The 27,457-nt window shown below is 40.8% G+C and overlaps 1 long non-coding RNA gene across 1 annotated transcript in view; it reads left to right on the top strand.

Moving 5' to 3' along the window:
• Nucleotides 1-19,122: 19,122 nt before the first annotated feature.
• The window catches only part of LOC138848310 (uncharacterized), a 51,391-nt gene continuing 43,056 nt past the window's right edge, over nucleotides 19,123-27,457 (top strand). The window contains exons 1-2 of the long non-coding RNA XR_011386102.1: nucleotides 19,123-19,214; nucleotides 22,492-22,624. This is a non-coding gene — a long non-coding RNA (uncharacterized lncRNA). The remainder of the gene's footprint in view (nucleotides 19,215-22,491; nucleotides 22,625-27,457) is intronic.

The following is a 27,457-nucleotide window of genomic DNA, read 5'->3' on the forward strand; positions in this document are numbered from 1 at the left end:
ATTCAGAATTCTACAGGCAGTCAGCTGGAGGGGTGGATGAATCCGGGAACAGCCGGTTTCCTTGCGACTAAATCAAGCCTTATATCATAATGGATTCTTGCATTTCTTTGGCTTTTTTCTCCGTTTTCTTATTTATCATGGTTTGTAATGAATTTTCTGATGTGAGCTTTTGTTTTGTGGCAGGCATATTGAGTTCAAGGCATAAGAGGAAGTTTCTGTTTCCATCAGGGCACAGCTGTTGGCTTGCTCCAATTCTGGCTTGCTGTCATTGTTTTTGGTGCCTCAGCCGATTGTGGTTTCTTGTTCAAAAATTTCCTAAATGTTTTCTGGGTCTGAGTTGGTTTTGCCTTCTTCTTTCCCAAATTTTGTATTCTGATGCAATACTAACAAGAGTTTCGGCAGAGTAGCCATTATGAAATAAAAAAAACACAACAAATAGGCGTTTGAAGCTTAGAAATCTACAGGTAACACGACCAAGGTGAGTTTTTGTGTTTTGGAAAATCAAATGGAACACTTTGGCTGAGGTGACAGATATTAATTGACTCCAAACTGAGTTTCACTGCGATTTTCAGATTAATTCAGTGAGAATTCCCCAAGCAGTCAGCTGGAGGGTGGATGAATCCGGGAACAGCCGGTTTCCTTTCGACTGAATCAAGCCCAATATCATTATGGATTCTTGCATTTCTTTGGATTTTTCTCATTTTTCTTATTTATCATGGTTTGTAATGAATTTTCTGATGTGAGCTTTGAATTTTGGGGCTGGCATATTGAGTTCAGGGCACAAGAGGAAGGTTCTTTTTCAATCAGGGCACAGCTGTTGGCTTGCTCCACTTCTGGCTTGCTGTCATTATTTTGGGTGCCTCAGCTCAATTTTGGTTTGTTGAGTGGCAATTACCTAAATGTTTCTGGGTCTGAGTTGGTTTTCCCTTCTTCCTTCCCAAATGTTGTATTCTGACACAATACAAACAAGAGTTGGGGCAGAGTAGCCATTATGAAATAAAAACCACAGCAAATAGGGCTTTGAAGCTTATAAATCTACAGGTAACACGACCAAGGTGAGTTTTTGTGTTTTGGAAAATCAAATGGAACACTTTGGCTGAGGTGACAGATATTAATTGCCTCCAAACTGAGTTTCCCTGGGATTTTCAGGTTAATTCAGTCAGCATTCCACAGGCAGTCAGCTGGAGGGGGGGATGAATCTGGGAAGACCCGATTTCCTTGCAACTAGATCAAGCCCAATATCATTATGGATTCTTGCATTTCTTTTGCTTTTTTCTCCTTTTTCTTATTTATCATGGTTTGTAATGAATTTTCTGATGTGAGCTTTGGTTTTGAGGCTGCAATATGGAGTTCAGGGCAACGGAAGAAGGGTCTTATTCAAACAGGGCACGGATCTTTGCTTGCTCCAATTCTGGCTTGCTGTCTTTGTTTTGGGTGCCTCAGCTGAATTTTGGATTCTTGAGCGGCAATTTCCTAAATGTTTTCTGGGTCTGAGTTGGTTTTCCCTTCTTCTTTCCCAAATTTTGTATTCTGACGCCATGCAAACAAGAGTTTGGGCAGAGTAGCCATTATGAAATAAAATACACAGCAAATAGTCACTTGAAGATTATAAATCTACAGGTAACACGACCAAGGTGAGTTTTTATGTTTTGGAAAATAAAATGGAAAACTTTGGCTGAGGTGACAAATATTAATTACCTCCAAACTGAGTTTCACTGCGATTTTCAGGTAAATTCAGTCAGAATTCCACAGGCAATCAGCTGGAGGGGTGGATGAATCCGGGAACAGCCGGTTTCCTTGCGACTAAATTAAGCCCAATATCATTACGGATTCTTGCATTTCTTTGGCTTTTTTCCCTTATTTATCGTGGTTTGTAATGAATTTTCTGATGTGAGCTTTAGTTTTGAGGCTGCAATATGGAGTTCAGGGCACCGGGGGAATAGTTTTTTTCAACAGGGCACAGCTGTTGGCCTGCTCTAATTCTGGCTTGCTGTCATTGTTTTGAGTGCCTTAGCTGAATTTTTTTTTCTTGAGCAACAATTTCCTACATGTTTTCTGGGTCTGAGTTGATTTTGCCTTCTTCCTTAACTAATTTTGTATTCTGATGCCTTACAAACAAGAGTTTGGGCAGAGTACCCATTATGAAATAAAAAAACACAACAAATAGGTGTATGTAGCTGAGAAATCTACAGGTAACACGACCAAGGTGAGTTTTTGTGTTTTGGAAAATAAAATGGTCTGAGGTGACAGATAATAACTGCCTCCAAACTGAGTTTCACTGCGATTTTCAGGTGAATTCAGTCAGAATTCCACAGGCTGTCAGCTGGAGGGGTGGATGAATCTGGGAACAGCCGGTTTTGTTGCGACTGAATCAAGCCCAATATCATTATGGATTCTTGCATTTCTTTGGCTTTTTTCTCCGTTTTCTTATTTATCATGGTTTGTAATGAATTTTCTGATGTGAGCTTTGGTTTTGAGGCTGCAATATCGAGTTCTGGGCACCGGAGGAAGGTTATTTTTCAATCAGGGCACAGCTGTTGGCTTGCTGCAATTCTGGCTTGCTGTCATTGTTTTGGGTGCCTCAGCCGATTTGTGGTTTCTTGAGCGGCAATTTCCTAAATGTTTCTGGGTCTGAGTTGGTTTTGCCTTCTTATTCCCAAATTTTGTATTCTGATGCAATACAAGCAAGATTTTGGACAGAGTAGCCATTAGGAAAGAAAAAAAAAACACAGCAAGTTGCCCTTTCAGGATTAGAAATCTACAGGCAACACGACCAAGTTGAGTGTTTTGGAAAATGACAGGGAACCCTTCTGCTGAGGGAACAGATTCTAATTCCATCCTAATTTAGTGTCAGTCCGATTTTGCGGAGAATTCAATCAGAATTCCAAAGTCAGTCTGTGGTACGGGGGGATGACTGGAAACAGCCAGTTTCAATGTGTCTAAATCCAGCCAAATATCACAAAGGACTCTTGCATTTCTTTGGCTTTTTCACATTTCCCTTATTTATCATAGTTTGTAATGAATTTTGTGATGTGAGCTTTGGTTTTGAGGTGGCAATATTGAGTTCAGGGCACAAGAGGAATGGTCTTTTTCAAACAGGGCACAGCTGTTGGCTTGCACCAATTCTGGCTTCCTGTCATTGTTTTGGGTGCCTCAGCTGATTTGTGGTTTCTTGTGTGGCAATTTCCTAAATGTTTTCTGGGTCTGAGTTGGTTTTGCCTTCTTCCTTCCCAAATTTTGTATTCTGACACCATACAAACAAGAGTTTGGACAGAGTAGCAATTATGAATTAAAAAAGACAACTAATAGGCATTTGAAGCTTAGAAATTTAGAGGTAACATGACCAAGGTGAGTTTTTGTGTTTTGGAAAATCAAATGGAACACTTTGGCTGAGGTGACAGATATTAATTGCCTCCAAATTGAGTTTCACTGTGATTTTCAGGTTAATTCAGTCAGAATTCCACAGGCAGTCAGCTGGAGGGGTGAATGAATCCGGGAACGGCCGGTTTCGCTGCGACTAAATCAAGCCCAATATCATTATGGATTCTTGCATTTCTTTGGTTTTTTTTCTCTTTTTTCTTATGTATCATGGTTTGTAATGAATTTTCTGATGTGAGCTTTTGTTTTGAGGTGGCAATATTGCGTTCAGGGCACAAGAGGAATGGTCTTTTTCAATCAGGGCACAGCTGTTGGCTTCCTCCAATTCTGGCTTGCTGTCCTTGTTTTGGGTGCCTCAGCTGACTTTTGGTTTCTTTAGTGGCAATTTCCTACATGTTTTCTGGGTGTGAGTCAGTTTTGCCTTCTTCCTTCCCAAATTTTGTATTCTGATGCAATACAAGCAAGATTTTGGACAGAGTTAGCTCTGTGTCCATTCTTCTCTCTCTGTACTAGATGAATAAAAAGACAGTGTAAAATGATTTGAAAAGAACTATAAGGGGTCGGCGCTGTGGTGCTGCTGCCAATTGGGGAGTGAACCAGCAGATGGAAAACACCTCTCTCTCTCTCTCTCTCTGTGCCTCTCCTTCTCTGTAACTCTGACTTCTAAATAAAAAAATGAATCTTAAAAGAAGTATAAACATCAATAAAACACAAATGAAAATTGTATTCTCAAAACTGGATATTAAACCATGCCTTCTACACCACTGTTAAAAGTTACATTCTATCATAGTCATTTATGATTTCTAGGGCCAAAGTAGTAAATAAGATTTTTCTGGAAGAGACAGAGGTTATGAGGGAGCCAGGATTTGGGGTCAGTTAGCAGAAGTGAGTGTCACTCTTTCAGATTTGATTCAGGAAAGGAAGAAAGCAACTGATCCCTGAGATTTTGGTGTGGGAAGGAAAGGAAGGAGGGACTTAACAAAAGCAAATGCCCTCTGGTTGTGGGCACCCACCCCTGACTGCAGCTTTTCGGAGGAACAGCTGGTGTCTCTAGGGATGCTGCAGCCTGGACTCCATTTCCCAGAGTTCCCAGTAGCTCCGAGGTATTCTGCTTTCCAAATACCTGTGGGCATGCACCTGCCACTGCCAGTCCCTGGGGCTCAGAGTTGGACCAGGGGAGTTCATTCCTTGATCAGTGTCAACCCTGGGGGCTATGCTGCTCCTTCTCTGGCATTTACTGCAACTCCTGCTCTGCACGTGCGATCCCAGGCAGTTTCCGAGTGCTCACCCTGAGCCTGCCTCCTGCTGCTTCTTCCCTCTTCATCCACCAACTGTGGGTCCCACATGCCAGGGACTCTCTTCTCCACACTCCCAATTTCACTCCCCGTGTATCTGGAAGAAAGGGTACCTGCTCCAGGGACTTTCTGCTGCAGGTTTGGCATGCAGGAAGGGGCGGAGACACATGTGGGAGAAGTGTGCCAGCGATCCTGGCAGCTTCTCCCGAGGTCAGGGCTGGGACCCGGGCTGCTCTGTCTCCCACCTCTATTTCCCAGGCTCAAAGTGCCCGGACTCTCTCCTGCAGTACCTCACCTAAACTGTCCCTAATGTGCTTTATTTAGTGGTTACAGGAGAGAGGGGGCAGCGTTCTAGGAACCTGCACTCACAGGGAAGGAAGGCAGAAAGACTCCTGATCTCCACAGTTAAGTAAGCCGGGTTCCCACTGTGGGTGGTCTCAGAATGCAGTCTGCCTTGTCTCTTGATGTTTCCTGGGCTGGTTCCTGCAGGGTGGGGCTGGATGGCCCTCAGGAGGGAGCCTGGGGCAGCAGAGGGGTGGGCAGGAGGATCTGTCTAGGATCTGCCCCACTGCTCTCATCCTGCACCTCATCTTCCTGGTGGGGAGCAGTGTGAAGCGTGAATAGCTGCTTTGTGTGTTGATCCCTCTCAAGTATTAATTATCAAATTTTTCCAATGTGGAATTTGAAGCTGTTCCAGAAACATGGGGTGGGAAATCTCCCTTCTTTCAAACAGGCACAGAGACAGTGGAGGATCCAAGGAGTTTCTATTAATGGCCCTAGGCTCAGCTGGAATGATTTCCTGAGAATTGAGCATCAAATTCAAGTTTCTTAGCTGTTACAGCATTGGTGGGTTTAAATGGCAGCCTACATGATTAGAACCACATTTCCAATGGTCAGTGGGTCCAGTATGTTTGTAAAAGAGATGCCAGGGACAGATTTATTAGGACAGATTTATGACTGGAGTTTACAAAAGCAGAACTTAGGACATCTTCCCTCCCTAGACAAGATTTCAGTGGGCAGCTGTTTCACACATTAATTGTGAGCATCCACTTTTAAAGGTTTGTGTTGGATGGGGTCCACTTCTCTTTCTTTGATGATGTATTTGGCTGCTTTTCATTTTCTGTCTTCAGCTATCTCTTCTCCTGTTAGCAAGGCTGTCAACTGTTTTGACCTGCCACTGATCCCTTTGCAAAGTGAGAAGGGAACTAAAATTAATGCAAGTCTACTGTGTTGTCAATAACTGGAGCTACTTTTTTAAAGATTTATTTATTCATTTGAAAGAGTTACACAGAGAGAGGAGAGAGAGAGAGAAAGAGAGAGAGGTCTTCCATCCGATGGTTCATTCCCCAATTGGCAGCAATAGCTGGAGGTATGCCAATTTGGAGCCAGTAGCCAGGAGCTCCTTCTGAGATGAAGCTGTTTTTTTAAATAATTATTTATTTATTTGAAAGGCAGAACTTTGTCCAGGTCTCATAGGTGGGTGCAGGAGATGAGGGATTTGGGCCAACTTCTACTGTTTTCCCAGTCCACAGCAGAGAGCTGGATGGGAAGTGCAGCAGCCAGGATCCCAACCGGCACCCATATAGGATGCTGACAAGGCAGGCAGTAGCTTTACCCACTATGCAACAGTGCTGCCCACTAACGGGAGCTCTTTTAATCTGAGTTTGCATAAAGAGGAGAATTACAGCATCATAAATACAGATAAGTAACAGTTTTTCTCTGCCCAGCACTTTATATTACCCAGTGCTCCACTGAGAATCTTACATTCCACACTGTGTAATTAAGAAGGCCAGTTACTTATCTTATTTTGGGTTCTGTGTTTAAACCCATGACACTTTTGACATAGGAGGATATTAGTTCTACAATTTCATAGAGACTGGTCTTTGGAAGCATCGATAGAAGTTATAACTGTGAGAGTGCTAAGAAAGAAGAGGGGAAGAAATAAGTGCCCCTTACCCCCCTCAGAGATGTCCACAAGTGCAGTAGAAGATATGCCCTTATGGTTGACTTTCTGGGACAAACTGTGTTTGAGTGCTTCACATTTTCTGATAGAAAGGTGTTGCCACCAGGTTATTAGTATATTTTGTTAGTTTTTAAAGATTTATTTATTTATTTGAAAATCAGAGTTACACAGAGAGAGAAGGAGAGGCAGAGAGAGAGAGAGAGAGAGGTCTTCCATCAGGTTCATTTCCCCAATGGCTTCATCATTGTGAACTTTGCTCAGTTCCTGACCTATACCTTTCCTTTAACCTAGTACTTTGCCATGTAGTAGCCCATGAAAACTGCAGACTGCATAAATTAATGAATACTTGGAGGGTTGTGATTTCTTAGAGGAACATCATGAGACAGAAGGAATAAAACAAAACAAAAGTATCCTCCGTATATAGAAGGTACACTGTTTTTGCAAGCCACAGCGAAGAGGAAGAAGCAGGAAAGTAGTGAGACTGGAAAGTTTGCGGCAAAGGTAATAGGCACTGGTCAAGAATTTAACAAGCCCATTAGGAAAACATTAAGGTTTCCTTACTTCCATGTAGACTCTGCCCTCTTATGGTGAACAGGGTCCTCTAAACCCACTTGTTGCACAAATGAAAACCCAAGCATTGTCTTCTCCCACAGATGGAGTCTGCTATTGGTTTTGATTTACATTTCCCTAATGGCTAGTGATATTGGGCATGTTCATCTATGTCTTGACCATTGAGATTTCTTCTTCTGAGAAACATCTGTTCTGATCCTTGCCCATTTCTTAGCTGTACATTTTGCTTCTTATTTGGAGATTTTCCCAGTTCAATATATGTATGTTATGGCTATCAATCTTTTGTCATAGTCAGAGTTTTCAATGTTTCCTACCATTCTGTCCATTGTATCTTTACTCTGTTGAATACTTTGTTGTGAAGAAGTATCTTAATATGATATGCTCAAATTTCTATATTTTATTTTTGTTACTTGTGCTTTTGGAATCTTACCCAAAACTGTTGTCTATGCTTATGTTTTATAGTTTCTCATATGTTTACTTAGTTTCTGGCTTTATATTTAGACTTTTAATTCACCTTGAGTTGCTTTTACATAGTGTATGAGGTTTTGGGTATATTTTCAGGCTTCTACATATGGATAATCACTTTCCTTTAAACCATATGCTAAAGGGGTTCTTCTTTCTCCTGTTTGTTTTCTTTCCTTTGTTAAATAGGAGTTGCCTGTAGAAAAGTCGGTTTATTTCAGCTGCCTATACTTTTACATTGAACTATGAGTCTGTTTTCCAACAGTGCTAACACTGTTTCTATATTTTTAAGATTTATTTATTTATTGGAAAGGCCAGATGCTTCTTCCAAGTCTCTCATGTGGGTGCCAGCACCGTAGAACATGGTCCATCTTCCACCAATTTCCCAGGTGCATTAGTAGGGAGCTGGATTGGAAGTGGAGCACCTGGTCTCCTAGCAGCAACATATGGGATGCATGCACAGCAGGTCAAGGCTTTAACCCAGTACACCACAGCACCAAACCCTTCCTTATTTACTTCTGCTGTGATCTTTCATTATTCACTTTTTTCTACTGCCCTGCAACTTGACTCCTTCCTGTTTTTTTTCTGGGTCCTGGACGATGGTAGTAGGTGGCTTCTGGGATCTTTTTGTGTTAGTAGATACTTGGTAATCTAAAATCACAGTTTTTAGTTTCTATATTTCTCTGCTAATCACTAGGACCTTCTGGATGACAATAGAAAATGCTGGCAGAAATGAGGATATATTAATTTGCTAAGAAAATACCACAGAGAATATGATTTAAATCATGGAATTTTACTTCTCAGAGTTGTAGAGCTTGAAAATATCAGATCAAGGTGCTTAAATAGGCTCGATTTTTCCAGAAGCCTTTCTCCGATGTGACAGACACATCTACCATTTGATCTGCTTAAAAGCACTTTCTTCAGGTAGAGTCATGTTGCTGGTTAGCACTTCCGTGTTAGAGTTTTAGGGAGGCACATTTCAGTCCATAACAGCAAAAGGGGCCCTGTGGTCTACTTCAATGACAGCCATCTCTGCGGAGGACAGAAAGTTTGGAATCAGCGTTAGGATTTCTCACAGTATTACTGTCAGTGCTATCTCCATCAAATGTGCATTCATGTACACACAAATCTACCTGTACTCATAAACACATTCAACAGTGGAAATGCCTGATGCTTGTGTATGGGTAACATCAATATAATAATCCATAAGATGGCCTATTAGCAGACATTAAAAAGAGAATTAGAAAGAATGACAACAAAATCTGCAGTTACCTATATTTATGTCTATATGTATGATATTCAGTATTTATAGTTGCTAAAAGATGAATACTGATGTGTGGGAATAAAAGCTAAACCTTACCTTGCAATATTGCAGCCTAGTCTACATGAAAGATGTCTTCCTAAAACCATTCACTGGGCCCACTCTGTGGCATAGTAGATTAAGCATCCACCTGCAGCACCAGCATCCCACATGGGCACCAGTTTGAGTCCCTGCTCCTGCACTTCCAATCCAGCTCTTTACTAATGGCCTAGGAAAGCAGTGCAATATGCCCTGAGTTCTTGGGCCCCTGCACCCATGTGAGAGACCTGGAGGAAGCTGCTGACTCCTGGCTTCTGGCACCTGGCTTCAGATCGGCCCAGCTCCAGCCATTCTGGCCATTTAGGGGTGAACCAGTTGATAGAAGACCTCTCTATCTCTTCCTCTCTATATCTGTAACTCTGCCTCACAATAAAGAAATACATTTTTAAAAACCTTTCACATGTTAAATTTCTTAATTGTTTTAAAGATTTATTTATTTATGTACAAGTCGAGTTACAGACAGAGAGGATAGACAGAGAGAAAGAGAGAGGTCTTCCATCTGGTGTTCACTCCCTAATTGATTGCAACTGCCAGAGCTGTGCTGATCTGAAGCCAGGAGCCAGGAGCTAGTTCCCAGTCTCCCAGATGGGTACAGGGGCCCAAAGACTTGGGCCATCTTCTACTACTTTGCCAGGCCATAGCAGAGAGCAGGATCAGAAGTGGAGCAGCTGAGTATTGAACCGGCCCCCATATGGGATGCTGGCACTTCAGTCCAGGGTGTTAACCTGCTCCACCACAGCACCAGTCCAACATTTTAAATTTCTGATACTCTAAAGTAGTACAGGATTGCATTACATCTAGGAAAGATGCATTTAAAAATTATAAATCAAGTGCATTTTAGCAGAAGTTTTAACAAATACTTCTGATTTTCTCAGCATTATATATAAATAAATGACATAATGAGTCATTGTCAGATTTTTAGCTTTTGACAGCCACTTATAATATTTCACAGCTTTTTGAAATGTATTGCTAGTGTGTTTTTCTCAACACATGCACTGGATTTTACCAGTTTAGTGCACATGGAGTTGCCTCTTATAGGATTTGCATTTTAATGGGTTTTCATGGCACATGTAATCAACATCTGCAAAGCCTCTAAAACACATAAATAATAACATGAATCAGGCTTTTTTCTTAAATATTAATTTATTTATTTGAAAGAGTTGCACAAATAGAGAAGAGGTAGAGAGAGAGAGAGAGAGAGACAGAGACAGAGAGGTCTTCCATCGGCTGGTTTACTCCCAGTTGGCCGCAATGACTGGTCTGTGTCAATCTGAAGCCAGGAGCTTCTTCAGGGTCTTTCACATGTGTGCAAGGCCCCAAGGACTTGGGCCACCTTCTAATGCTTTCCCAGGCCATAGCAGAGAGCTGGTTCAGAAGTGGAGCAGCCACGACTTGAACTGGCACCCACATGGCTTGCCAGCACTGCAGGCAACAACTTTATCTGCTATGCCACAGCGCCAGCCCCACATTGCATCTTTTTAAGATGATATGGATTTAAGTTCATGAGAAATTATTAGCATAGTGGGAACTGATAGATATGCATGAAGCAGGATGGACTTGTTAGGAATGGTGATGTTAATTTTCTTATAAAATAAATAAATAAGAAATTAAATATGGTCAGACATAAATGAAGACTAAATTTTATTAGTGGTAATCCAGAAAACACTGATCTCAGGTCTTTTTCTTCCAGTGTTAAGTTTATATTTTTAAATGCATATTAAGTGAACAAATTTCATGTAATTTATATATACAGATTGAAGAGCAAACTGATAACATCCTATCCTATCTTCCCTTGTTCTCATATTTCCAACTCCCTCCTTCTTGTTTTATTTTCTTTTAATTTTGACAGCTGCATGCTTTGATTTTATTTTAGAATCACAAGCTTTAACCCTCTACAAAATAAAGAATTCAGCAAGTAGTAGCAGAAATATCAATGAGTATATGTTGTGTACTCTATCAAAGAGTACAGAAAAGTGCTATGAACAATACTCAAATCTCAAAATGTCAATTTAACTCATATGCTGCTTTTTGTTGTCTATATATTAATTACCACCAGTCAGAGAAAACATATGGTATTTGTCTTTTGGGGACTGGCTTCTTTCATGAAGCATACTTGTTTCCAGTTCATCCATTTAGTTACAGAAGATGGGATTTCATTCTCAATTATGGTTGAATAGTATTTTACACTGTATATATAGCTCATATTTTTGTTCCAGTCACCAGTTGATGGACATCTGGGTTGATTCCATGTTAGCTATTGTGAATTGAGCTGTAATAAACATGAGGGTACAGATAACTCATGCCTGTGCATATTCTATTTCATTTCATGTGGATAAATTCCCAGTAGTCAGATGGCAGGATCACATGGTATGTTTGTTTTCAGATTTCTGAGGAACTTTGATACTGCCTTCCATAATGGTCGCACTAGCTTCATTCCCACCAACAGTGGGTTAGGGTACCTTTTTCTCTCCCTCTCCACCAGCCTTTATTGTTTGTTGACCTTTTCAAAAGAATTATTTATTTGAAAGATTGAGTTACAGAGATGGAGAGGCAGAGGCAGAGAGACAGAAGTATTTTATCTGCTTGTTTATGCTCCATATGGCCCAACAGGTAGTGCTGGTCCAATCGGAAGCCAGAGTCAGGAGCATCTCCCTGGTCACCCATGCGGGTGCAGGGACCCAGGCACTTGGGCCATTCTCCACTGCCCTCCCAGTCCAGTGCAGAAAGCTGGACTGGAATAGCAGCAACCGGGACCAGAACTGGCACCCATAGGGGATGCCGTCTCCACGGGTGGAGGATCAACCCAGTGTGCTATGGCACTGGCCCCCATCAGGGATATTTTTCTATAGTACTCTCTCTCCACTGTATCTTTTTCTAGTTGAAGAATTAAGGTGATGCAGGATTAATAGAAGGAGTTTGAGAGGATTGTCTCTCTTTCAATTGTGTTGAATAGTTTGAGAAGCATTAGTTCTTTAAAAGTCCTGTAGAATTCAATAGTGAGGCTGTCTGATCCTGGACTTTTGCTTGTTGGGAGGGTCTTTATTACTCATCCAATCTCTGTCTTGGTTTTTGGTTTGTTTAGCTTTTCTATGTGTCTTCATGACTCAATTTTGGTATATTGTGTATGTCCAGGAATATGTTGATTTTTACTCTAGGATTTCCAATTTGTTAGCAGTCACAACAGATGCCCACAGCCTATATTGCAGTGCTAATCTGAGTTTTGGGTACTACACTTCCAAATCAGCTTCATGTTAATATCCCTGGGAAGCAATGTATAATAGCTCAAATTCTTTCATTCCTGTCGTCAAATTGGAGAACTGTAACCTCAATGGGGACATGAGAACCTGGTCTTGCACAGTGGTAGCCATATAGAAAGTGAACCAGCAGATGGGAGATCTCTCTGCTTCTCTTTCCTTCTCTCTTTGTCTCTGTGTGTCTCTGCCTTTTTTATCATATTAAAATATTTAATTACTTACTTGAAAGAGTTACAGAGAGAGGGAGAGACAGAAATCTTCCACCACCTAATTCATTTTTGAGATGACTTTAATAGCCAGAGTGTGGCCAGGTTGAAGCCAGGAGCTTTCCCTCCGATGTGCATGGCAGCAAGGAGCTTTTCCTGCAATGTGTGTGGCAGCATCCCAGGCACTTGGGCCATCTTTCCCTGCTTTTTCAGTCCATTGGTAAGGAGCTGGATCAGAAATGGAATAGCTGGTACTTGAACTGGTGCACATACAGGATGCCAATGTAACAGATAGCAGCTTTGTCCACTGCACCACAACCACCAGCTCCTCTATCTGCCTTTCCAATAAATAAATCTTTTGAAAAAGAACTGAAGGTAGTAAAAGTCATCATGACTGAGCAATGGCAAATTTATTGAAGTGATCTATTTTCTTAAAGATCCTTTTATGAATTTGAAAGGCAGCACTAGATAGAGAGAATGGGAGAGATTGATCTTCCTCCTGGTTTGTTCACTCCTCAAATGGCTGCAATGACTGCGGCTAGGCAAGACTGATATCAGGAGCCAGGGGCTTCTTCCAGGTCTCTCACAAGGGTGCAGGAGCCCCAATATTTGAGTCACCCTGTGCTGCTTTTCCAGACACATTAGCAGAGAACTGGATCCGTTTGGAGCATTAATGTCTATGATACTCTCCTTGCAGTTGAAGGATTTAGAATCCATTTTGATTATGGGTGGGCCAAGTACAATGTCTTCCAATTGTCCAAGGTTTGGATTAGATGGGTTCTGAGAAATTTTGTTAAAATAGTTATTAATCATAACTCTCAGTTTAAGCTTTTCTTACCCAATTTTCATGTTTGCTGATGTTTATATCTATGGGAAAATTGGGTCTCTGGATTGCAACCAATGAAAGCATCCAGACTAACAGTAATAAGGTCAACAGTCAGCAGAATGATGTCCAGCTGAACTGAAATAGCTTTTCTTATTTGGTAGAGGGGTTACCTCCTGCATTATGCTGACATACTGTCATAGACAGTAGATATTGGAGCCTGTCCCTTCTGCCAAATGGAGAATACCATATTTTGGTCCATCATATATATATTTATATATTATAATATATATTATATTATATATTATATTATATATTTCTATACATAATATAGAATTGCATATAATTATTATAAATATATAATTGTATATAATTATTATATATGAATTTGTTATTTATATATAAATAATTATTTCTGATCCAGCTCCTTACCAATGGATTGAAAAAGCAGTGAAAGATGCTCCAAGTACCTGGGTTCCTGGGACACACATCAGAGGAAAAGCTCCTGGTTTCAACCTGGCCACACTCTGGCTATTGAAGTCATCTCAATAATATACATATATATATATATAAAATACATATAATAAATTATATAATATTATCTGTTTATAATTATATATTATATAATATATTGTATGATAAATTATAATATATTTTATATATGAATATATTTATATACATAAATATATAAATAAATGTAAATATATATATAAGGAATTTATTTATGTAGTTGACAGGTTTACTTACAGAGAGTGAGAAGAAGAGACAGAGAGAAAGGTCTTCCATATGCTCATTTACTCCCCTAATGACTGCAATGTCTGCAGCTGGGCCAATCTGAGCTAGGAGCTTCCAGGTCTCCCATATTTTGGCAGGGACCAAAGCACTTGGAACAGCTTCTACTGCTTTCCCAGGCTATTGCAGAGAGCTGGATGGGAAAAGGAGAAATGGGGACTAGAACTGGTGCTCATATGGGGTGCCAGCATTGCAGGTAAAGGATTACACCACTGCACCACAGTGCTGGCCCCAGTCTATCCTTTATTAAGGAGATCTCAGTAATCATGTTCAGGTATTGCTGTCCTATATTCATGGCCAAAGTCCTAGCAGGCAACATGGTTTGGAGAATCATAAGCACAAGGTGTGTAGGAGACTTCATTTCTCATACAACACAGTTAATAACAAGGTTCCAAGAGGGGAAATTACTTGCATCATAGTCTTTGAGAACTAATGGACATCACAGGTGATCTAAAGAATTTAGAAGGTTTGTGAGCCCCTAGAGTGAAAAAGTCACTGGGAGCACAAGGACAGTCCCTAGAGTTTATTTTGATGGATTTTAGCCCTTTCATTGGAGGGAGGCCCAAAGAAGCTGGACTGATTTGTAAACCTCAGAAGTGTCTTTTCAAGGTGAAGGCAAACTTAAACTGAGGGGTTTTTGGAAAAACTTGGAGCAAAATGCATTTGCACACTTGGTTAAGACACATCATTTATCTATTGATTTTCATCAGATCTGTTAACATTAAATATAAGGTACAGGGGACATGGTGGATTTCATATAGAAATATGATTTTAGTAGCATATCATGAGGTGCTTTTTTCTTTTAATGGATTTAGCAGGTAAAATTGGGCTACCTAATGGGATATAGCTGGAATAATCACCTTTTTGTTAAATAAATCTGAGGTAATAAATGTTAGTATATGAATACATTGAGTTTTCTTTTATTGGGCCTTCTTGGCTATTTTAATCTGGGATCTGTGAATTCTCATTTTCTCTAGGCAAGTTGTAACTGAAAATCTTTATTTTATTCTTCATCATGTTGGACCAACTGTGCTGCTTCTGGGATTTTTTTAGTACACCTGACAATTGGAAATTTAGACAATAGTATAGTTAATATGAGATGTACCAAGTAAAGTACTTATTTTTATTCAGATAACATATTTTGGGAATTCTTCTAAAATTCCTATTGAGTATCCTTGTTAAATTTAGTTGCATCCCAGGTTAAGACTTATTGGAGACAGGCGCCATGGCTCGATAGGCTAATCCTCCACCTGCGGTGTAGGCACACCGAGTTCTAGTCCTGGTGGGAGCACCAGATTCTGTCCCAGTTGCTCCTCTTCCAGTCCAGCTCTCTGCTATGGCCCAGGAGTGCAGTGGAGGATGGCCCAAGTGCTTGGGCCCTGCACCTGCATGGGAGATCAGGAGGAAGCACCCCGCTCCTGCTTTTGGATCAGCGCAGTGTGCCGGCCGCAGCACACTGGCCGCAGCGGCCACTGGGGGGTAAACCAACAGAAAAAGGAAGACCTTCCTCTCTGTCTCTCTCTCTCACTGTCCACTCTGCCTGTCAAACTAAAAAATAATTTTTATAAAAAGACTTATTGGAGCCACTCTAGTGATTATACCCATGAAACTTTGTTAATTAATGCAAATAGAACCTGGGAAAATTGATGTATATCTTATGCTGTAGAGACTTAAGATTGAACATCTTTTTTATCTTTTTTAATTATATAATTTAACGACAAATTTTTGATTTTTTTTGACTTTACTAAGCCACAGCTCTGGCCCCATTAATATGTCTTAACAATGTTTTTTCCTCTCAGACTTATCTCTATTGGTTCAGTTAACTGGATGCCTTTTCTTTACATTCAGATTCTCTCAGCTGTCAAAGCTTATTCATCTTAATTCTGTTGTTCCTATTTCCCTCCCTTTTATTCTGTCCCTAGGCTAATTGAGGTCATGATTCTCCATTCCTTCTGTGTGGTGTCACAGTAGCCTTGAAGTGTTCTTTTTCTCTTCTGATTTCGAAAGAAAGAAATTATGTATTCCCCCAGTTTAGATATTTTAATAATTCATTCTAAAACAAAGGTTAAATGTTCTTAATTTGACAAGAATTTTTGGGGCCAGCGGTGTGGCGTAGTGGGTAGAGCCACCACTTGCAGTGCTGGCATCTCATATGGATCCAGATCTCTGCTATAGCCTGGGAAAGCAGTAGAAGATGGCCCAAGTCCTGGGCCCCTGCACCCATGTGGGAGACCTGGAAGAAGCTCCTTGCTACTGGCTTTGGATCGGTGCAACTCTAGCCATTGCAGCCAACTGGGGAGTGAACCAGTGGATGGAAGACCCCTCTCTCTTCTCTGCCTCTCTCTGTGTAATTCTGACTTTAAAATAAATAAATAAATCTTTAAAAAAAGATTTTTTTCTAATTTTAGATTTGTTCTACTTCATTGCCACTTCATTGTATGTGTAAAGAGTGCATATCCAGTTTTTCTGTTTTGGATTTTTGGGATTTTGTATTAGCTCTGCTGTGTATTCATTTTTCTTGAGCATTGGTGATATCTTCTCCTTAGTTGTATTAAGAGAGAGAGCAATAGCCCTCATGTCTTTTTAGGTAAGTAAGGCATATTAAAAACAGAGCATTCAGTATACATTCATAGTAGTTTGACTTGTTCAATTGATTTTCCTGAACTCCCTTGGATATTCTTGGTTTTTGCTGTACAACTTTCTATACTCATTAATTCTTTGATATTCCCAAATCCAGAAAATAAATGACTCAACAGCTGTGTTCCTGTATTTGCTGGGACTCAGGGTAAGAAGCAAAGTGGAGGTGTTCAGAAATCTAAAGTTACATGCTACATAGCAAAGCACATCATTTCCTATACAAAGTGACTGGGAAATCCAGAATCTTTTGCACACATATTGGATCCTGAACTATTACTGGACTATTCAGTAAGATTTTAATGTATTTATTTTCTGTGTGTGTGTTTGTATTTCTAAATAAACTCTGCTGCGCTACTTAACATTAACATGTATTGCAGAATTCTTTCATCAGTTTTTACTTTTAAAAAGTTTCTCTTTCAGTTTTATGGGAGAGGGTAGAAGTTTTCTGCTATGTAACTGAAAATTCATTCATCATTAAAGTTAAAATATTTGTTGGAAATTGGTAGAATACTATTAATTCTCGTGTGATTTACATGAAACTAAATACATTCTCTATTTTGTTTTGCTTAAAATTTCTGCATGTGTGGACTTCTTTTTTCCTTCTTGCCCCAAATCCCTTTGTGTATTGGGATGGCAAATGGGTTTTACACTGGACAAAACATGTTATTTTGGCTAAGAAGTACTTAGCCTTCCTGCTTCAAGTATTCAAATATTGCATTAGAAATCAGTATATTTGTTTACTGTACAAATGTCCTTCATACAATTTTGTAATCTTCTGGGATGGGAGAGGGAGCAGGAAATAGGAGGGTTATGGGTGGGTGGGGGAAGTTATGATTGTCAGTATAAATTATTGCCCTACACTTTTTATAGACACTCTTCAAAGCATATCCTCAAACTAATTCAATTAATTTAAAGGATTTATTAAATGATAGACTACATGAAATTTATCGATGTATTTTATCAAGCAATCATCCAATGTAAATGATTACCATATGTTTGCACTTCAGGGAATCATTCTATTGTGAATATTTTGGCATCAATATAATTTTGTTTAAAATTTCTTTATGAAAAAATATCTGGACTAGAATTCAGTTGAATGCATTGCATGGTTTTGTTACCTAATGACAAATTGCCTTCACTGAGGTTTATAATTATTTATTCTTTCAACACTAATGTTATGTGTTTACCAAATACAGTAATGTTAATATACATTTGGGGTTGGCACTGTGGCATAGCGGGTAAAGCTGCAGCCTGGCAGTGCTAGCATCCCAAATGGATGCCAGTTTGAGTCCCAGCTGCTCCATTTCTGAGCCACCTCTCTGCTAAGGCCTGGGAAAGCACTGGAAGATGGTCCAAGTCCATGAGCCCCAGAACTCGCATGGGGGACCCAGAAGATGCTCCTGGCTCCTGGCTTTGGGTCGGTGCAGCTCTAGTCATTGCAGCCAATTGGGGAGTGAACCAGCAGATGGAAGACCTCCCTCTCTCCTTTCTGCCTCTTCTTCTCTCTCTGTGTAACTCTGGCTTTCAAATAAATAAGTAAATAGATAAATAATTTTTAAAAAGATACATTTGTTTGCAAACAATATGTGACATCAGTACAACTACTTAAATTTTCTCATACAAGTAGTTTAATTTGGAGGCCTGAATTATGGCTGATTGGTTCTGTAGTCTAATGATATCTTTGAACCCAACTATTTTCCCCTTCTTTATGAATTTCAGTGTTGTATATTACTAGAATTCTGAAAAAAATTCACAGAAACTTTAGGCATCATCTAAACATCATAATCTCCAAAGAGCAAAAATCATTGCAAACTATGATTTTCTAGAATTATTTCTTTGGATAATGCTACAATTTTATTGTAGCTTTAAATTGAGCACACACACACACACACACACACACCCATGTACCATACATACATTCACAAATGTACATACACAATCAGCAAGTCTCCAATGCACTTACCAAAGTGCATCAATGTGCTAGTTTAAGATTACTGCCAAAGAATAGTCCCTTTCTTTAAATACCAATTTACTCTATTGATTTATTTTTGACCAAAAAGGATGCAGTTTAGTTACTGTTTTGACAAAGAGGCAGGTATCATCACAAAGCACAAATGAGTGAATAAGTTACATTATCCAGGGAATTAGATAAGAAATGGCTCACTCATCAAATTAAAAGGAATTGAATCTAGTTTGAGTTACCATGTCAAGCAAAATATGAAGTTTTACAAAACTTGAATGTATATAATTTCAAATAAATTTTGAGTTGTATCTAAATGTGTACACTACAACATTAAGCATAAAGGCACAGATATTTAAATACCTTTATTTAGGAAAATGTGAATAGATAATAATAATAATTGCTAACATTTATTTTATACCAGGTGATGTTTCCTGAATTTTATGTTTCCAGAAAAATGGAGGTAGCTCCTGTTATTTTAACTTTAAAGAAAATGCAACTGAGGCATGAAGAGGTAAGTAACTGGTTTGCCCAAGGATATATAATCATGAAGTGGCAAAGCCTTAGACTTGGCATGATCTGAATGGCAGCCTTTTTTTTTTCACAAATTCAATGTTTGATCTATTTCATATATTCACTAAAAGGATTTACTATCAAATGATACTTTCTGATAAAACCTATGAAAACTGCAGATGAGTATTGCTCCAAAGCAAATACTTGAGGCTAGCATTACGTGTAGCAGGTAAAGCCATTGTCTTTAAATTTAGCAAAGATATGCCTTGTTAGATGAGTGTACTTTGTGTAATTCTTCTTGTCAGTGTATACACTTTAGAAATTGATTACAGGGGCCAGTGCTGTGGCACAGCATGTTAAAACCCCAACCTAGGGTGCCAGCATCCCATATGGGTGCTGGTTTGAGTTCCAGTTGCTCCACTTCTGATCTGGCTCCTTGCTAATGCACCTGGGAAAGCATCAGAGGATGGCTCAAGTCCTTGGGCCCCTGCACCTGTGTGGGAGACCTGAGAAAAGCTCCTGGCTCCGGGCTTCAGATCAGCTCAGCTCTGGCTTTTGCAGCCAATTGGGAAGTGAACCAGCAGATTGAAGACTTTTCTCTCTGTCTCTACCTCTCTATATAACTCTGTCTTTCAAATAAATAAAAATAAATCTAGAAAAAAAGAAATTGATTACATCAGGCAACACATATGAACTTTTTTATAGAAAGATTGACCTTTAGAAAAATTTTAGACCTACAGAAAAAAAAGTGGCACAAATGTGAACTTTTGAATAAAAATCTATTTTTCATGAATGTATGGTATTATAAAACACAGCAATACATCACGGAAAACCAAAAATAAATTGGACTATCTCATTCTGTGATTTGAAATCTAGGGACAAATGTCCTTTATTTTTCTTACAGAGAATGTAAATAGTGTTGTGATATCAAACTCATTCTAAGTTTAGGTACCCCATGGAAAGTTTGATCTAATGAAAACAAATCTGTTGGATCATTTACCTCATACATTCCACTACCATGAAAATAATATATCTGTCATAATACATCAAGAAGAAAACACATTTATGCCTAAAAATACAAATTCAACTATTACAAGCTGTTCAGCAAAATTTAAATAGTATGTTTTTAATATTCTAAAGTGGAACATTTTTCTTTGCTTCTCAATAAAAATGTGATACACTTTAACATCTTCAGAATAAGAACTGAGAGTGTACAAGGCAAAATTTATTTATTTATTTATTTATTTTTTGCCAGGCAGAGTTAGACAGTGAGAGAGACAGAGAGAAAGGTCTTCCTTCCATTGGTTCACCCACCAAATGGCCACCATGGCCTCCCGATCTCCCATGTGGGTGCAGGGCCCAAGCACTTGGGCCATCCTCCATTGCTCTCCTGGGCCACAGCAGAGAGATGGACTGGAAGAGGAGCAACCGGGACTAGAACCTGGGGTGCCAGCACTGCAGGCGGAGGATTAGCCTTGTGAGCCACGTACCCGGTGAAATATAGTTTAAGGAGAGAATTTATAACGTTCATTTTTAAAGTAACAAAAACATTTTTCACTTCTTGGTTTGCATTTTAAATTTGTACATATATATATGTATATATATATATTAGCCATCCTTACTGGTTATTGCAAATTACCACATCCCAAAATTAATTGCTTCTCAACATTTACAATTTGTTTCTTCACTTTAAAGAAAAATATTTGTGTGTCTTGAGTAAACAAGTAAATATAATGATTTGGCATCATTTTATAAAACTCAAATCTGTAAGAACTCAAAAACCACTGCAGAAATATTCTATAAGAATGTACTCATGCATATTGTTCTTACAATAGATTCACCCATGTCATAGGAGAGCAACTCCTTGCTCAACAATCAAAATGTTCACAGTCTTCTAAATATTCCTTTTAACATAGTGACCACAGTTGGACACAAGAGAGTCTTTAAAATTAAAAGAAACAATTTGGGTATGCTGACTTTCCTAGTCTTCTTGTTTTCCTGGGACAGAGTATTTTTTTTGAATGTAGGCTGACAAGGATACAACCCCCTCCACAAAGTAAAATGCCTAAACATTAGAGCACTGCTCCTGACCCCTGCTCACTTGTTCCTCTATGTGGGATTTATGAATGACTTGCATGAATGGAGAGATGAAAGAGGCAATGAGCTACCACCCCCCTGCTGCACAAGGGCCCAGTGTGCCTCCAGCACCCTCCTACCAAACCCTTCCCCCTGTCTGCCCATGCAGACCACATAGATGCTGCGTCAGCGAGCAAATTAGCACCACGCACTTGGTTTTCCTGCTGAGACTCAGCCTTCATTGCTTCCCCAACTGCAGCACATGCTGCAAGCCTCAGCCAGCAGGGCTGGTGGGAGAGGTGGACAGTTGCACTCACAAGGTCTCTCTCTTCTTCTCCTGCCCCTCCTGACTCTCGGGCCACCACCTGCATTCTAGCCACAAGGTACAAAATGGGACGGCCAAGAACCTAACACCACCCACATCACCCACACACACCGCAACTACTAGCTGCCCACCAATGACCACTGCCTTCATAGCCAGCCTATCATGGGGTGGGTCTTGCAGCTCTAGTCCTGCCCCAGGGCAGCAATGATTGGCCTGATGCCCCCTGCTGGGCTGAGCCTGAGCTGCCCAGCATCAGATTCTGGAAGCAAGAGAGCTGCTGATGGCTGTGGCCCTGGCTCAGAGCACACTCAGGGAGAACCCATGACCTGCAAGGGCGCTGGGGCTCTGGACTTTCCTAGGGTGGAGGCTGGCTCAGCCCTTCTTCCCCCAGCCCTGCCCGCAGGTGGAGCAGGGTTCCCACGGGGGCATCATCCCTCAAGGGAGAACGGGTGAACCCCAAATGCTGCAACTGCGAGTGCTGGGTGCTGGCCTACACCCGTCCGGGAGGGAGTAGAAGACAGTGACTTTGTGGGGAAGTGACACTTGATCTGGGCCTGTATTTTGGGTTAGCTCTGGACACACATTCCTGTCTGCGGGTCTGTTGCAGGCTTCCTGGAGGCTCTGGGAGCCGAATTCCTGGTGGGGAGGGCAGGAGGGTGGGAAGTCGAGGCGCTGAGCTCCCGCTGGGTGCACCAGGCACTTTGGAGCTGTTCAGAGTAAGGAGTTGAGGTCACCTCCTGAACCACTGCTGGTCCCAAACTCCTGGTTTGGGATTTGCCAGAACCCTGAAGTAGGGGTGTGGTGGGGGTGGTAGTGGTTGGCTGCAATGCACTGTATTTGTGAATTCTTCAAACACAGCTTCTCCCTACTCCTGCAGGCTTTCAGGTGATTGATGAGAACAGAGTCCCTCTGCTGCAAAGTGACTGAAGTTTGGAAACTACGTCCAGAACTTCACAGTGTGTATTCAGCTGGTCATCCTTCAGGTCTGCAGGTGGACAGCAAGAGCAACAGTAAGATATTAATTACTGTAGATACTCTCCTTTCTTTCCGGTAGACCCACCAAAAGAGAATGGGAGATGAGTACTTGAACATTGGAACCAGTCAGTTTGCTAGGGTGAGCTGCCAGTACTGGGAGCTCAGGAGTGGACATGGAGAGCAAAACATGCACTGTTACTAAAGAGGACAGTTAGGTATTTTACTGTGAAAAGGGAAATCATTTAGAAGTGAGCAAGACACCTTAAGAAAAGGTCTGTATAGTTATTTTTGTTTATTTGAAAGGCAGAGAGAGCCCTTCCATTTACTGCTCATTCCTCAAATGTCTGCACCAACCAGAGCTGGTTCAGGCTGAAGCGAGGAACTCAGTGTGGGTCTCCCACACAGGTGGCAGGGACTCAAGTACTTGAGCCATCAGCTGCTGCCTCCCAGGGTTCTGTTAGCAGGAAGCCAGAAGCAGAAGCAGGGCTAGGGCTTGAGCCCTGAGAATTCTGACTGGGATGTGGAAGGCTTTACCACTATGCCAAACACATGCTCCAGTAAGCTGTTTCAACACGTTTGCAAAATGTAAGAATGTGGTTTTAAATATATGCTCTTTATCTTAAAAATTTGCATAATCTTATATTCAGTTTCATGTGATTCAATACTTATTATTAAATACATGTAATGTTTAGACACATGCTTTACTCACCAATACAAACCTCAGTAATTTTTTCACTTAGAACCTTGAATATTAGCATTCATTCAGACTAAAGTTCACTCATAGGCTGGGAATTCTGACAGAGACAGTAGGGAAAAAAATCTAGATGTGTATCTGATACCTAATAAGATTCTGAACCTGACTGACAGAATCTGAGTAACTGTTCAGAGAGTGACTTCATACCTCTCCCCTCTGTAATGAGAAGACTGTGTCCTTTGGCCACTTTCACATGATGTTATGTAAATCTTACCTGAAAAGCCTTTTATAAATTCTGAAGTACCATACAGAAGCATATTATGCATTTCCATATGAGTGAAAAAAAGCACTGTCAAAGGCATAGCTTTTCCAGAGAGAAGTTAGGAGGATTAGCTCAGTTCGTAAGTGTGTAAGTACCATTAAATATCTACATATTTGAAATAGATTTATAGAGTGTGGAGTTCAAGATAGATATTTAATAAATGCACTCTGGATAATAAGCAAATATCAGAAATAATGCCACACCAATCAGTGTTTAAACTCTTCAGACAGCTCCATGCCAGGGAAGTGCAGTGATCCCTGTAAATTAACAAAAATCAATCTGTGTATACCCATGGAAGCCACTGGTTTATATGCAGCCTATACTAGATGTTTTTGTGTTTAGTAAAATAACTTGATTTTTTAATGAATGCTTTCAGACTGATACCTGATGCTGAATGGCAGACAATTTTTTCTGAAAAGTATGTGGTTGAGAAATATAAATATAAATCAGTTTATAATTTTTGTGTCTGAATATTTTTATGCATTGAGACAATACCTGCAATAATCAGAAGACTTTTCCTCAAAAAGTTGCTATATTGATGCATTTTCATTTATTTATGTAATGTATGCTTAGGTAAAAGGAAGAGAGAGAGAGAGAGGGAGAGAGAGAGATCTCTATCTTTCATCTGCTGGCTCACTTCCAGATGGCCACAATAGCTGGGGCTAGCCAGGCTGAAGCCAGGACCCTGGAACTCTGTCCCAGTCCCCCATGTGGGTGCAGGAACCCAAACTCTTGGGCAATCTTTGCTCCTTTTCCAAGCAAAGAGCTGGATGAGAAGTGAAGGAGGTGAGTCTCAAAGCAGTGCCATAAGGCATGCTGCTGTTGCAGTTGGCAACTTACTCCTTTGTGCCACAATGCTGGCCCTGGATTGATGACATATTGAAGTGCTGCCACTGGCTTTTGGCTAAATAGGATGACTTAACATGTGTTCCACTCTGTGGAAGAGGAACAAATAAGGCAGTTGGTTGTAAAAGTTGCCCATGGAAACCACAGCCTGAGAAAGATGAATCAACTCACCTTGCATTTTCCACCTTGCATCTACACCACACTTTGTGGATGAACATCTGATTGTACGCCATTGTGATGGAGGTTCTCAGGGTGCTGGAACTTTTTGTAATTTTTTAAAAATATAGATTAAGAAGAAGGCAAATAAACAAAAAATTACAAACTGCTGCCAATAGCAAGAAGAGATTATTGAGAGTAAAAGGTCACCTGTTGGAGCCAGCACTGTGGCACATCAGGTTAAAGCCCTGGCCTGAAATACAGGCATCCCATATGAGAGCTGGTAGAGTTCCAGCTGCTCCACTTCCAGTCCAGCCTCCTGCTAATGCACCTGGGAAAGCAGTAGAGGATGGCCCAAGTCCTTGGGCCCTTTTGCTCATGTGGGAGACCCAGAAAAAGCTCCTTGCTCCTGGCTTCAGATCAGCTCAGCTCTGTCCATTGTAGCCATTTGGGCAGTGAACCAGCAGACAGAAGATTCTCTCTCTCTTTCTCTCTCTCTCTCTCTCTACATCTCTATATAACATTTTCAAATAAATAAAATATTTTTTCTGATAAAAAGGTATCCTGCCATACTTCTTTCATCCCTGTTAATTCCTAGGAATTAAAAATTGTCGGGGCCAGCACTGTGGCAAAAATGGGTTATACCAACAGCTGCAGCACTAGCATCCTCTATGGGCACCAATTGCATGTTCTACTTCTGATCCAGCTCCCTGCTAACATACCTAGGAAAGCAGAAGAATATGGTACAAATCCTTGGGTCCTGCACCCAAGCGAGGGACCTGGATGAAATTTCCCTGACTCCTGGCTTTTTTTTTAAAGATTTGTTTATTTATTTGAAAGAGTTACACACACACACACACACACACACACACACAGAGAGAGAGAGGGAGGTCTTCCATCTGATGGTTTACTCCCCAACTGGTTGCAATGGCTGGAGCTGTGCTGATCTGAAGCCAGGAACCAGGAGCTTCTTCCAGGTCTCCCACTTAGGTGCAGGGGCCCAAGGACTTGGGCCATCTCCTACTGCTTTCCCAGACCATAAGCTGTAAGCTTGATCAGAAGTGGAGCAGCCCCGTCTTTCACCAGCACCCTTATGGGAGCCAGTGCTTCAAGCTAAGGTTGTAAATCTGCTGTGCCATAGCATTGGCCCCTACTCCTGGCTTTGCCCTGGCCCAGCCCCAGGTTTTCAGTAATTTGGGGAGTGAAGCCACAGATGGAAGACCTTTCTCAAGTAAATAAAACAATTCTTAAAAATATATAAATATATTTATGTAATAATCATGTTCATGGTTTAGAAATTTAGGGATCAAAATATATGCTTTTAAAAACCCACTCAGTATCATTCTGTATATTGCTCTTTGCTTTGCTTTTTTCACTCATGAAGATGGTTTAGGTCCTGAATTTATCAGTGCTGTAAACTTCTTTCTTGTATACCTTTGAAAGCTTAAATGGTTTTTGTTTTTATTTTTTAAAGGAAGATTGATGCATATATTTGAAAATGTAGCAGAGTGGAAGAGACAGATTATCTATCTGCTGGTTTACTCCTCAGGTGGCTGCAGTGGCCTGGGCTGGGCCAGACTGAAGACAGGAACTTCATCTGGGTGTCCCATGTGGGTGGCAGGGCCCCAGTTATCTTCTGTTGCTTTTCTGGGACCATTAGCAGGAAGCCGGATAGGAAGGGGAGCTGCTGAGACTCAGATAGCACCCATATGGGTTACCGGCATTGCAGGCAGTGTCTTACCTCATGCTACAGCACTGGCACCAAGTGGTCACATTTTACCTAGGGAAAAGAAAAATTAAAACCTAGGAAATTAAATGCCATGGGCAAAGGATGTGGTGAGTGGAAAAACTGAAAACTTTTAGTACCTAGTTGTTGGTCATATGAAAGAAGTGGGACACTTACCTATATTATTTCCTTTAGTCCAGTTTGAGTGTCTTTAATTTTTTTTTTACTTAATTAGGAGGCAGAGGGAGAGAGAATGAAAATGCACTCTGATTCTCTGCTTTACTCCCCCAAATGCCTGCAACAGCCAGAACTGGGTCAGGCTGAAGCCAGGAGTGTGAACTCAATTTTTTTGATTATTTGACAGGTAGAGATAAAGACAGTGAGAGAAACAGAAAGAAAGGTCTTCCATCTGCTGGTTCATTCCCCAAATGGCCACTACAGCTGGCACTATGCCAATTCAAAGCCCGTAGCCAGGTGCTTCTTCCTGGTTTTCCATGAAGGTGCAGGAGCCTAAGCACTTGGGCCATCCTCCACTGCCCTCCCATGCCACAGCAGAGAGCTGGACTGGAAGAAGAATAACCAGGACTAGAACACGGCACACAAATGGAATGCTGGTGCTGCAGGCAGAGGATTTACCAAGTGAGCCATGGCGCCAGCCCATGAACTCATTCTTAATCTCCCATGTGTGGGCAGAAACCTGAATACTTGAGCCATCAGTGCTGCCTTATAGGATCAGTATTTGCATGAAGCTGGAGTTAGGAACCAGAGCTAGGCACTGAAGCCCAGTACTCTGATGTAAGACTTGGACATCTTTTTTTTCCCAAAGATTGATTTATTTATTTGAAAGGCAGAGTTGCATAGAGAGAGAGAAGTCTTCCATCTGCTGGTTCACTTTCCAGTTGGCTGCAACGGCTGGAGCTGGGCTCATCTGAAGCCAAGAGCCAGGAGCTTCAAGGTCTCCCATGCATGTGCATGGGCCCAAGCACTTGGGCCATTTTCTACTGCTTTCCCAGGCCATAGCAAGGAGCTGGATCAGAAGTGGAGCAGCAAGGACTCCAACCAGTGCCCATATGGGATGCCCATAATGTTTTCTTTAATTGGAGAAATGTTCCTTTGATAGAATG

Source organism: Oryctolagus cuniculus, unplaced genomic scaffold (assembly GCF_964237555.1).
Source record: "Oryctolagus cuniculus unplaced genomic scaffold, mOryCun1.1 SCAFFOLD_73, whole genome shotgun sequence".
Classification (NCBI taxonomy): domain Eukaryota; kingdom Metazoa; phylum Chordata; class Mammalia; order Lagomorpha; family Leporidae; genus Oryctolagus; species Oryctolagus cuniculus.